This window comes from Pipistrellus kuhlii, unplaced genomic scaffold (genome assembly GCF_014108245.1).
Source record: "Pipistrellus kuhlii isolate mPipKuh1 unplaced genomic scaffold, mPipKuh1.p scaffold_m20_p_9, whole genome shotgun sequence".
NCBI lineage: Eukaryota > Metazoa > Chordata > Mammalia > Chiroptera > Vespertilionidae > Pipistrellus > Pipistrellus kuhlii.
Window position 1 is genome coordinate 55,275,918 of NW_023425595.1, and position 10,003 is coordinate 55,285,920.

Sequence of the window (10,003 nt, forward strand, 5' to 3'; positions counted from 1 at the left end):
CTGGCTTTAACATTTATAAAGATTAACATGGTAGTTTTGTTATAAATTATCTTATAAGCTTATTTTATAGTACATACTTATTTTAATTCTATTCTATGTCTAGTCAGATAATATAAGTATTATAGCATATTCACTTCCCATTATAGTCCCTTCCTTTAAGAGGTTTATAATCTAATGAAGAAGATAGATGGAAAATTCAGTGATAATAGTGGAGACATTATTTTTAAGTATTCATATGAGTCACTCTTAAATTTTCAATTTGATTCATTTTTCATTTATCCTATATATTCAAATCACTAAGAGAGTTCACTAGGAGCTCTATTAGAGGAAAGAATCAGGACGTCAGACCTCAGGGAATCCTCTACACTTAACGTCTATGTCTTGATACCTCTTATGTGTCTGTTTCTAGTCCAGATCTTCTTGCTCAGTTCCATATTCTTTTATTCAACAATGTACTGGACATATTCATATAGCAGTCCAGAGGCTCATCAGCTGTGCAGGTTTCCAGTGGCATTATTTTCATTCACCCTAAGTGTGTCTATATTTTGGTTAATGGCCCCAACACACGTTTCATTATCTAAAACTTGGATGGGACTTGGATTTTCATTCTCTGTAATTCACCACATGTACTCATTCAGAACACCTATCCACTTTATCATCTACATATTTTCTTATTCTGTTCTTTCTTCACCACTGCTACCACCTTAATTATTGTCCTTATTATCTCTAATCTAGACAATCATAACAGTTTCCTCAGGAAGTATCCCTGACTCCAGTCAACCCCTCCTCTAACTTAGTGGTTTTTAACTGGTAAGCCACAAGAACTTTTAAAACATGCAATACCTGATTATGTAGTCAAGGACACTGACTCTTTTCCCTTAGGTCAGGGATGGAGAACATCCGGCCCCATGGGATATATAAGGCCCACAAAATCATTTGATCTTGCCCTGCAAAGGCCTTAGGGGTTATTGGCAGAAAAAAAGGTTACCCACCCCTGTCTTAGATTGTCAAGTAAAATAATGACAACAGCCAACACAATAATAGCTGTCCAGTGTGAATGAATCAAAATTATACCTATTTTTTGTCAGATTGGTAAAGAATATATATTTTGTTTTTTGTTAATCCACTGATTTTTAGGGAGAGTGGAAGAGAGATGGAAAGAAGCATCGATTTGAGAGAAACACATAGATGATCTGCTGAAGAAAAAAAAGTCAGTAAAGATTATTTGATCAGGTTACCATGATGCATAATTTCCTCTCTGAAATATACATAATAAAAGGAAGATGTCCAGATATAATGATTGAATGCATGATTAGCCAGAAAATTAGTCAATAATGTAGGTGTGACTTGTGTGATGGTGGTGCCCCGAAAAGAGGTAGGAAGAGATATGAGACATTTCAGAGAGGAAAAAAAAATCTATAGGACTGTGTGCCTGGCTAGTTATGAAGAATAAAGGAAAAAATAAACCAATGAGACTGGTTTCCCCAATGGAAGGGAACAACTGGAATGAGGTCTTGATTTAGACAATGAGTAAACTTGAAGGAGAACTGACTGAAGAATGTGTTCCTAAGACAGATCTGTGTAGCATACAGATCTGGGAGCATCCACTGAGCACAGAGGATGAGCAAAGGCTTAAGTGGATCCACAAAGAGTTGGGCAGGGTCTGGAATGTGTGGTATCTTATAAATCAGAACAGAGGAGGTTTCAAGAAGGAGCAGGTGGCCAGTGATATCAAATGGAGGTCATAGAAAGTCATGGAAAACAAAGACCAAGAGAGGGCTTTGGATTTGGTAAAACGTACGGCAATAGTATTCTTGACTTTTGAGAGCATCTCTTTAGAAGAGCAAAAACCACAGAAGAGAATGCTAAGAAATAGGTTCAGATTGCCCCCTAAAAACAAAAAAGAAGTTTTGTGACCAGTTTAATTTATATATTTTTGAAAAGTTGGAAAGGGAAGCCACTGTTCACTCACTGGATATGAAATACGTACCTCTTTGTGTTCAAGAATAGGCTGCCAGATTTTGTAAGCAGAAACCAAAGACCACATGAAACAATTCTCTTAAAACCTCCAGGGTTGGGAAAGCTGTGAAAATCCGAGTATGAAATGTTTTCAAGAAGCTTTCCCCATCTTCCATTCCTGCTTAGGTAGTAGAATATTTGCAATCAGTTGTTTTTCTCAAATAATGTCTGCATTCTGCCATTGCAACATGCAAAAAGGCAGCTGACTGTTTCCTGTTTGTTTTTTACTCTTAAAGTAACTGAAACCTGAAATAGCCCAACTCTGCAGCCACATCTTCATAAGCTTATTAAGGTTTTAGAAAACACCTAAACTCGGATTTATTCAATCCAAACCTCTGTATAAACTTTTCATTAGAAATACCCACCTCCTAGTTTTCACTCAAGAAAATGAAGAAGCTGTATCCAAAATCCCTTTTAAAAACCCTATTTAATTCATCTTTGAGTTGATTTCCATGTGTACCACACATTATGCTAGCTTCTGATAAGTGAGTTGACCCTCAGAAGAATTTACACTTCCGTGGGGAATAACGGAATAGTGTGTGCTCTTTTTCTCTCATGGGAAAAGGTCTGAATTCCAAACGGTTCAGATATGAAGAGGTGTTAAGAGGCCCAGCTCAGCTTGTCACAGGAGAGTGAGTGAGTGAGATGATGCCACTGATTTCCTATTTCCTGCAGAGCATTGCTCTTATCTGGAAACCACTTTGTCTTTACAATTGGTAGTTGGGGTGTGGACTGGAGCGGAGAGCCAGGGGCTCTGTAAAGATAAAAATTATTTCACCTGAATAGGGGCGTGGCTTGTACTTCGTTCTCTTCATTTTGGAGGGAACATTAATGACCTTTCTCTGCTGTTTCCTGGGAACTAATTACAATTTGCTCTAAACTACTGTAAAATTGTAAAATGAAGATTAGTAGAGGGAGTGGAGAGATTTGAGTGACTTTATCTAAATGAGAAAATGCATTTCTGCTTTCAAATGAAAGAACTCCCCTCAGTTACAGCAATGACTTTATTTTCTTTACCTTCTGAAGGGAAATTTCAAGCTCAGGAAATCTGGAAAATCAATGAAACATTACGTCAGCATATTTGATGTTTTCAATGGCAAGTTCAAAAGGTCACCAGGAAGTTAGTTTGAAATGTGAATTTACTGTGCATGTCTCTTGATAAAGTAGTATTTAGAGGTGGTCATTTTGAGGTGTCTGTATAGTTTTTCTTCTGTCAGTGTCTCTTCCTCCTCAAACTGTGAATCGGGATATTCCTATTGAATATCAATGCTCATAATGATACCTTGGCAAATTGCTAACTTTATGCTTTGGTATTGGTAATGTTTTGTTTTGTTTTAAATATATTTTTATTGATTTCAGAGAGGAAGGGAAAGGGAGAGAAACATCAGTGATGAACAAAAAAAATCATCGATCCACTGCCTCCTGCACGCCCCACACTGGAGATGGAGCCTGCAACCTGGGCATGTGTCCTGACTGGGAACTGAACCGTGACCTCCTGGTTTATAGGTCGACACTCAACCACTGAGCCATGCTGGTTGGGCAGTGATATTTTTTAAAGTTAAATTTCATCATCCACTTTACATTTTAAATCTATTAACATTATGTATTTTTATGCCTTTATTTTTAAAAAAATATATTTTATTGATTTTTTACAGAGAGGAAGAGAGAGATAGAGAGCCAGAAACGTCGATGAGAGAGAAACATCGACCAGCCGCCTCTTGCACACCCCCTACCGGGGATGTGCCCGCAACCAATGTACATGCCGCTGACTGGAATCGAACCTGGGACCTTTCAGTCTGCAGACCGACATTCTACCACTGAGCCAAACTGGTTTCGGCTCTTTATGTCTTTAAATTCTTTTATTTTTCTGCTCTCAGTTAGGAGGCATTGTTCAAACCAACAGCATTTATTTATTTATTTATTTATTTATTTATTTATCTATTTATTTATATAAATTAACCCATTTATTATAGGCTAGCAATGTTTCAAACTGTGGAGCTTCTATTGTCTTTCAATTCCTTCAGTCTTCTATTGGCAGATTTTAGTGTGATGACAGAACAGGTGCCGCCAGTCCAGGTACCACCAGCTACTGTTTTCATGACGGAACCACAGTGCCAGATATCCACAGCTCATCTGTTCATCTTGGTTTTGCCACAGAAGGAGCAAGTGTCCTTGGCATGCTGACTGATTTCACCTTTTCCTGAGGGAGGTGCCATAGCGAGTCCTGTATTTACAGACATTTCAGACCTTCTAGGTGCATTCAGCCATGTCTCTGCAAACTGGGTCGGACCAGCCAACAGCTTTGAGAGGTCAATAGCAGGGAAAGAAATGATGTCCTACTTCCTTGGTAGAAGAATGCTTAAAAATTCAAGGTACATTAGGAATGACCCTAAAATGAAATATTGAGTTCATCTGTGGCTACCTTGCTTTTTACTTACACTCTATTAGTTTAAAAACAGACTGACCTGATTGTTTTCTAACTGTTCCATGCTTGTTTATTGAGCCAGGTAGATCAGGTGCTAATGAGAAAGGTCACTTCAAGAACTCACTGACTTATAAGTTCAGCTTTCTATAGTGAGAGTCTGAGCTTCATGAAGGCAAGAATTATTTTAAATGTTCTCTTAATTTTTTTCCTCTCCTGAGTAATCAGCAGTTAATCATACTTAAAAGAATACCTAGGGTCATAGAATCAGGTGGGTAAGAGGAACCTCATACACCATCAAGGATAGTGCTGTTCAATAGAAATATAACAAGATCCACAATGAGAATAACATATGTAATTCTAAGTTTTTCAGTTTTCACATTTCAAAAAGCCAATAAAAGTGGCATTAATTTTGAAAACATATTTTACCCAAGCCAATAGATCCAAAATATTACCATTTCAGCATATATTCAATAGCAATATGAGTAAGGTATTTTATATTATTATTTATACTAAATATTCAAAATTCAGCACCTGTTTTGTACCTACAGTCAGTCCTTCTCTGTTTAAGTTGGCCGTATTTCAAATGCTCCATAGTCCCATGTGGCTAGCGGATTTCCTAGTGGACAGTATGGGTCTAGAGTCTAACCCCTGTGCTTTACAGATGAGAAAACAGAGATTCAGAGAAGTGAAGTGACTGGCCAACGGATGAGATGAAAAACACTAGAGAGAAGGAGATTGCATAACAAGAAATCACAGGATTTCTCTACTGGGAAAGTTGTGATGACTTTTCTTACTTACTAAGGCCATGTAACGCCTCTCTTTTGTCCTTCACCTCCAGATATGTTGACCCAGAAGTCTGGGTAATGATGATGATTATGTCTCTGCCTTCAAGCATAGACAAGCAACTTGTTCCTAAGAATTGACTGTATTTGCTCTCCTCCACCTACAGATAAGTCAGGATCACTTTTCAATGATCAGCTTGCCCTAACCACTTTCCAGTTATGCATTCTTTGATATACTAATTGCATGTGTTGACTGTAACCCACAAACAGGGAGAATGGGAAGTCCCTGGGTAATGCGGGTGGTCTTGATCCAGCATTTAGAAGGGTTCAACAATCTGGAGAAGGCACTGTGTGTAAATTAAATAAGAGTCTAGAGACGAAACATAATTTTGAAAGGCTTTTGGGGGCCAGAGGAAACTTAGCTAAAGGAACTAAGTTCTCCTTGACTCAGGACCCCTTGATTTTTATTAACACGATTTGTCCTAAGGCGAGGTAGAAATATACATCAAAGGGTAGGGTTTCCTATACAGAGTTCATTGTCAGAATGGGAAATTGCCCTCGGCTGTTCAGGTATTTGGCCAACAGGAGGCAATAGTGTGTAGATTAAGGTGCCCTTAGCTGTTCCCAAATGATTCAGCCCCGCTGGAATTGGCTTCCAGCACCTGGGGGTACAGTAGCTTGGACAGAGGATGTGGGGTACTTACCTGTGTCCAGGGGAAGATGGGGAAGCTGAGAGGCTTCCAAGAAAAGGCCCACCCAGTGATGCTCAATGGTTGAGAATCGACCTATGAACCAGGAAGTCATGGTTCTATTCCTAGTCAGGGCATATGCCTGGGTTGTGGGCTTGATCCCCAGCATGCAGGAGGTAGCCGATCAATGATTCCTCTCACCATTGATGTTTTTATTGCCCACTCTCTCTTTCTCTGAAATCAATAAAAATGTATTTTTAAAAAAGAAAAAAGAAAAGAAACACTAAGGGAAAAAATAGTAGCTAAAAAGCATACTCAAATAAAATAAGGCTTTTTTTTTTTTTTTTTTTTCTTGCAAGGGAAAAGAACTTACACATGATGCAACCACTGTGGGAAGCAGTATAGAGTTACTTCAAAAAATTAAAAAAGGGGTCTCTGGTTCTGGTCAGCTGGGGATGGGGATGGGGTGGGATACTGGCTCAATGTCATTGGCTTACCAGTGTCGGTGGTTTGGGCTTGTTATTTCTACAGGGTCCTTGATCAGGTGGTTATTCACCCTGCCGGACACTCAGCTGTCCGCCCAACAGACAGCTGTGGGGACCAAGCGATGTGTGCACAGCGTTCCTTTTATGCCAAGTACTGAATTTTTAAAAATTGTTTGATTGGTAGAGGCTTTTTTTTTTTTTTTTTTTTTTTAGATTTGGATGTGGCAGTGCAGTGGGTAAGACAGCAGGCTTTGATGTTAGAGCTCTGATTCAAATCCTGGCTGACCACCGGCTCCGTGGGGTTGTTCCCCCTTTAAGATGGGATGGAAGCTCTTTCCTGGGGTCCAGGCCCTCAGAGGCCAGTAGTGACCCAGTGTGCAGCCGTCCCTGGAAGTCAGGGACCAGATCGGTTCATTCACAGTCACTCTGGGAGGAAGCAGAAACTCGGTGTTGGAATGAGCATCCTCTTACCTGGACCCCTGAAGAGCTCCCAAGAAGGACCCCTTCCTGGGAGTTGTTCCTGAACCTTCGTTTAGTGCTTTTGAACTTGTATGAACAGTTCACTTATTTAGAATACAACCGACTCTGCCAGCGCACGGCCAATCGCTGTGAGTGCCATGACGCCATCGCGTGTGGCATTTTTCCAACTTGTGTGTGTTTGTTCTACAACCTTGGTGTCCTGCTGTATGTGTGGCTTTCTATCCAGCTCTTCCCACGTACCATCCTTTTATGTACCATTAAATATTTTTGAGGACGTGAAAAAAACATTAAAAATGAAGCTTATGGCCGAGACCGGTTTGGCTCAGTGGATAGAGCGTCGGCCTGCAGACTGAAAGGTCCCAGGTTCGATTCAGATCAAGGGCATGTATATTGGTTGCGGGCACATCCCCAGTAGGGGGTGTGCAAGAGGCAGCTGATTGATGGTTCTCTCTCATCGATGTTTCTGACTCTCTATCCCTCTCTCTTCCTCTCTGTAAAAAAATCAATAAAATATATATATATTTTAAAAATGAAGCTTATGACCCAGCCATTCCACTTCTGGGAGTTTATCCGAAGACACCTGAAACATTAATTCAAAAGAATACATGCACCCCCATGTTCACTGCAGTGGTATTTACAGCAGCCAAGATTTAGAGGCAGCCCAAATGTCCATCAGGAGGCGAGTGGATAAAAATCTGTGGAACATTTACATGGTGGAATACTATTCTTACCCTTTAACAGCATGGATGGACCTGGAGAGCATTACGCTAAGAGAAATAATCTAGTCAGAGAAAGACAAGTACCATATGATTCCACTTATGTGTAATCTAATAAAGAAAATGAATTAACAAGTAAAATAGAGACAGACTCGGAGAGCAGGCCTACAGCTGTCATTGGAGGAGGGCAGCTGGATAGGGGAGATGGAAGGAGGGATAGAGCAAAAATAGAATCTAAAAGAGAGGGGGGGAAACCCATGGACACAGACACAGTGTGGTGATTTCTGGGGGGAGGAGAGGAAGGAGGAGGTGCAGGAGGGAATAGGGGGATAAATGGTGATGGAAGGAGACTTGACTTGGGGTGGTGAACACACAGTAAGTGTCATAATTTGGTTAACCAGTGTCACTCCAATAAATTCAATAAAAATGGAGGTGGCAGGGAAGCTCTGTCCAGGTAGCTTAGTTGGTTAGAGCATCTTCCCAATATAATAAGATTGCAAGTGCAATCCCTAATCAGGGCACTTGCAGGAATCATCCAATGGGGTGCATGGGTGGTTGGAACAGCAAATCAGTCATTCTCTCTCTCTCTTTCTCTCTCTCTCTCTCTCTCTCTCTCTCTCTCTCTCTCTCTCTCTTTCTCTCTTTCTCTCTGTCTCTCTCTCTCAATCAATAAAAATACAATATCAAGCCAAAACCAGTTTGGCTCAGTGGATAGAGCATCGGCCTGCGGACTGAAAGGTCCCGGGTGCGATTCTGGTCAAGGGCATGTACCTGGGTTGTGGGCACATCCCCAATAGGAGGTGTGCAGGAGGCAGCTGATCTGTGATTCTCTCTCATCGATGTTTCTAACTCTCTATCTCTCTCCTTTCCTCTCTGTAAAAAAATCAATAAAATATATATTAAAAAAAATACAATATCAAAATATAACTATAGTATACTGGGGGACTCAGCTGTATGTGGTCCAAATGATTGATGTAAGTACTTTATGATGCTTTGACCATAACTGTGATGTCACTCTACTGCAGCAGATCACAATTTGGGGTGCACATTGTAACCAAAAATACTGATGCCTTCTTTTCAACCCAGACATTTTGATTTAAGTGGTTTGGGATACAGCCTGGGTATTGACAATTTTAAAGACCCCCTCTCTCCCAGGTGATTTCATTGAGCTCCATTAGGCGGATGGGAGTGGGGAGGAAATGAGGGGAGCCAGTGCCGGGTCCAGGACAGCTCAATTATAATATGCATAGTAGGTATTCCTAGCATCCCAAATCAAAATTAAGTCCAGGCAGAATCCAGCCCCTATCCTTGCATAACTCAGCTGCACTCTCTAACCACTCATTTCAGCCCTGTCAGAGCCTGCCTTCACTGATATTTTGATTATACTAGATTTCTTGCAAAAGTTTGATTTTTAAAACATTGTATTAAAATGTTATTTATTTTGATAACTGGCTTTTTGGGGAACCCCTGTAAATCTATGCCTGAAGTGAGTGCCTCACTGCCTAGCCCTAATGCCAGTGCTTGTAGGATTTAAAATTGAAAAGCTAAGTAATTACACAATAAACATATTACTTTAAAAAAAAAAAAAGATAGGACTACCAGGGGAAACTGTTAAAGGAATTAGAAGTTCTTGCATCTTGGAAACAAGACTCAAGGTAGGGGGAGGTGGGTAAAGCAGGGACCACATTTTTGTTGCTATAAGCCTTGACATGTTATTTGACTTTTGAAACTGAATACTTTTATTAAAGTGTGTATTACTTTAATTAAAAAAAACTACTTTAATAATAATTTTTTATAAAAAGACAGTATGTCAGTCAATTATTCCTGTGGGCCACAGGCTGGCTGATTTTAGACTCGCCTTGCATTTGACAGAGGAGGAAACAGGCCAGAGAGGTGAAATGGTTTCCTGTCGGCCCTGGTAAAACCTAAACCAGCGCAGATAGAAAACATTCCTGGTCCGCTTGCTTTCCGCCCTAAGGAACTCTCTTCTTCAGCCGGGAGTGCCACACCAACCCAGCTCTCCTCCTCCCTCACACCGGTTCAACTCCAGCTCCTCTGCCTGAGGGGAGGGCCCTTGAAAGACCTTAGACATCCTGGACATTGTGGCTTTTCCGGGGGTCCCATCCCACACCCTGAGAAACAGGTCAAAATGCAACCGCAACTCCATTTTTTAATACATTTCCTTTTGGAATCACTCAGCTTTGGGTTGGTGGTGATTTCTCAGCAATAATTTTAGACTCTTTGCAACTCCTACAGAGTGGAAAAAACCTACCTCATTAATTGTGTTGAAAGCTATGAAATTTCTGTCACTGTTACATTAAATAATTTATTAAATAGACACAATGTTCTTTTTATAGAAATTTCAATTAAACAAATTTTTAATTTTGCAGGTTTTCTTATTTTAGAA

General features: G+C 40.2%; 1 pseudogene; it reads right to left on the reverse strand.

Annotated features, from left to right (window-relative positions):
- Positions 1-3,964: 3,964 nt before the first annotated feature.
- On the reverse strand, positions 3,965-4,287 carry LOC118712945 (annotated as a pseudogene).
- Positions 4,288-10,003: the final 5,716 nt, after the last annotated feature.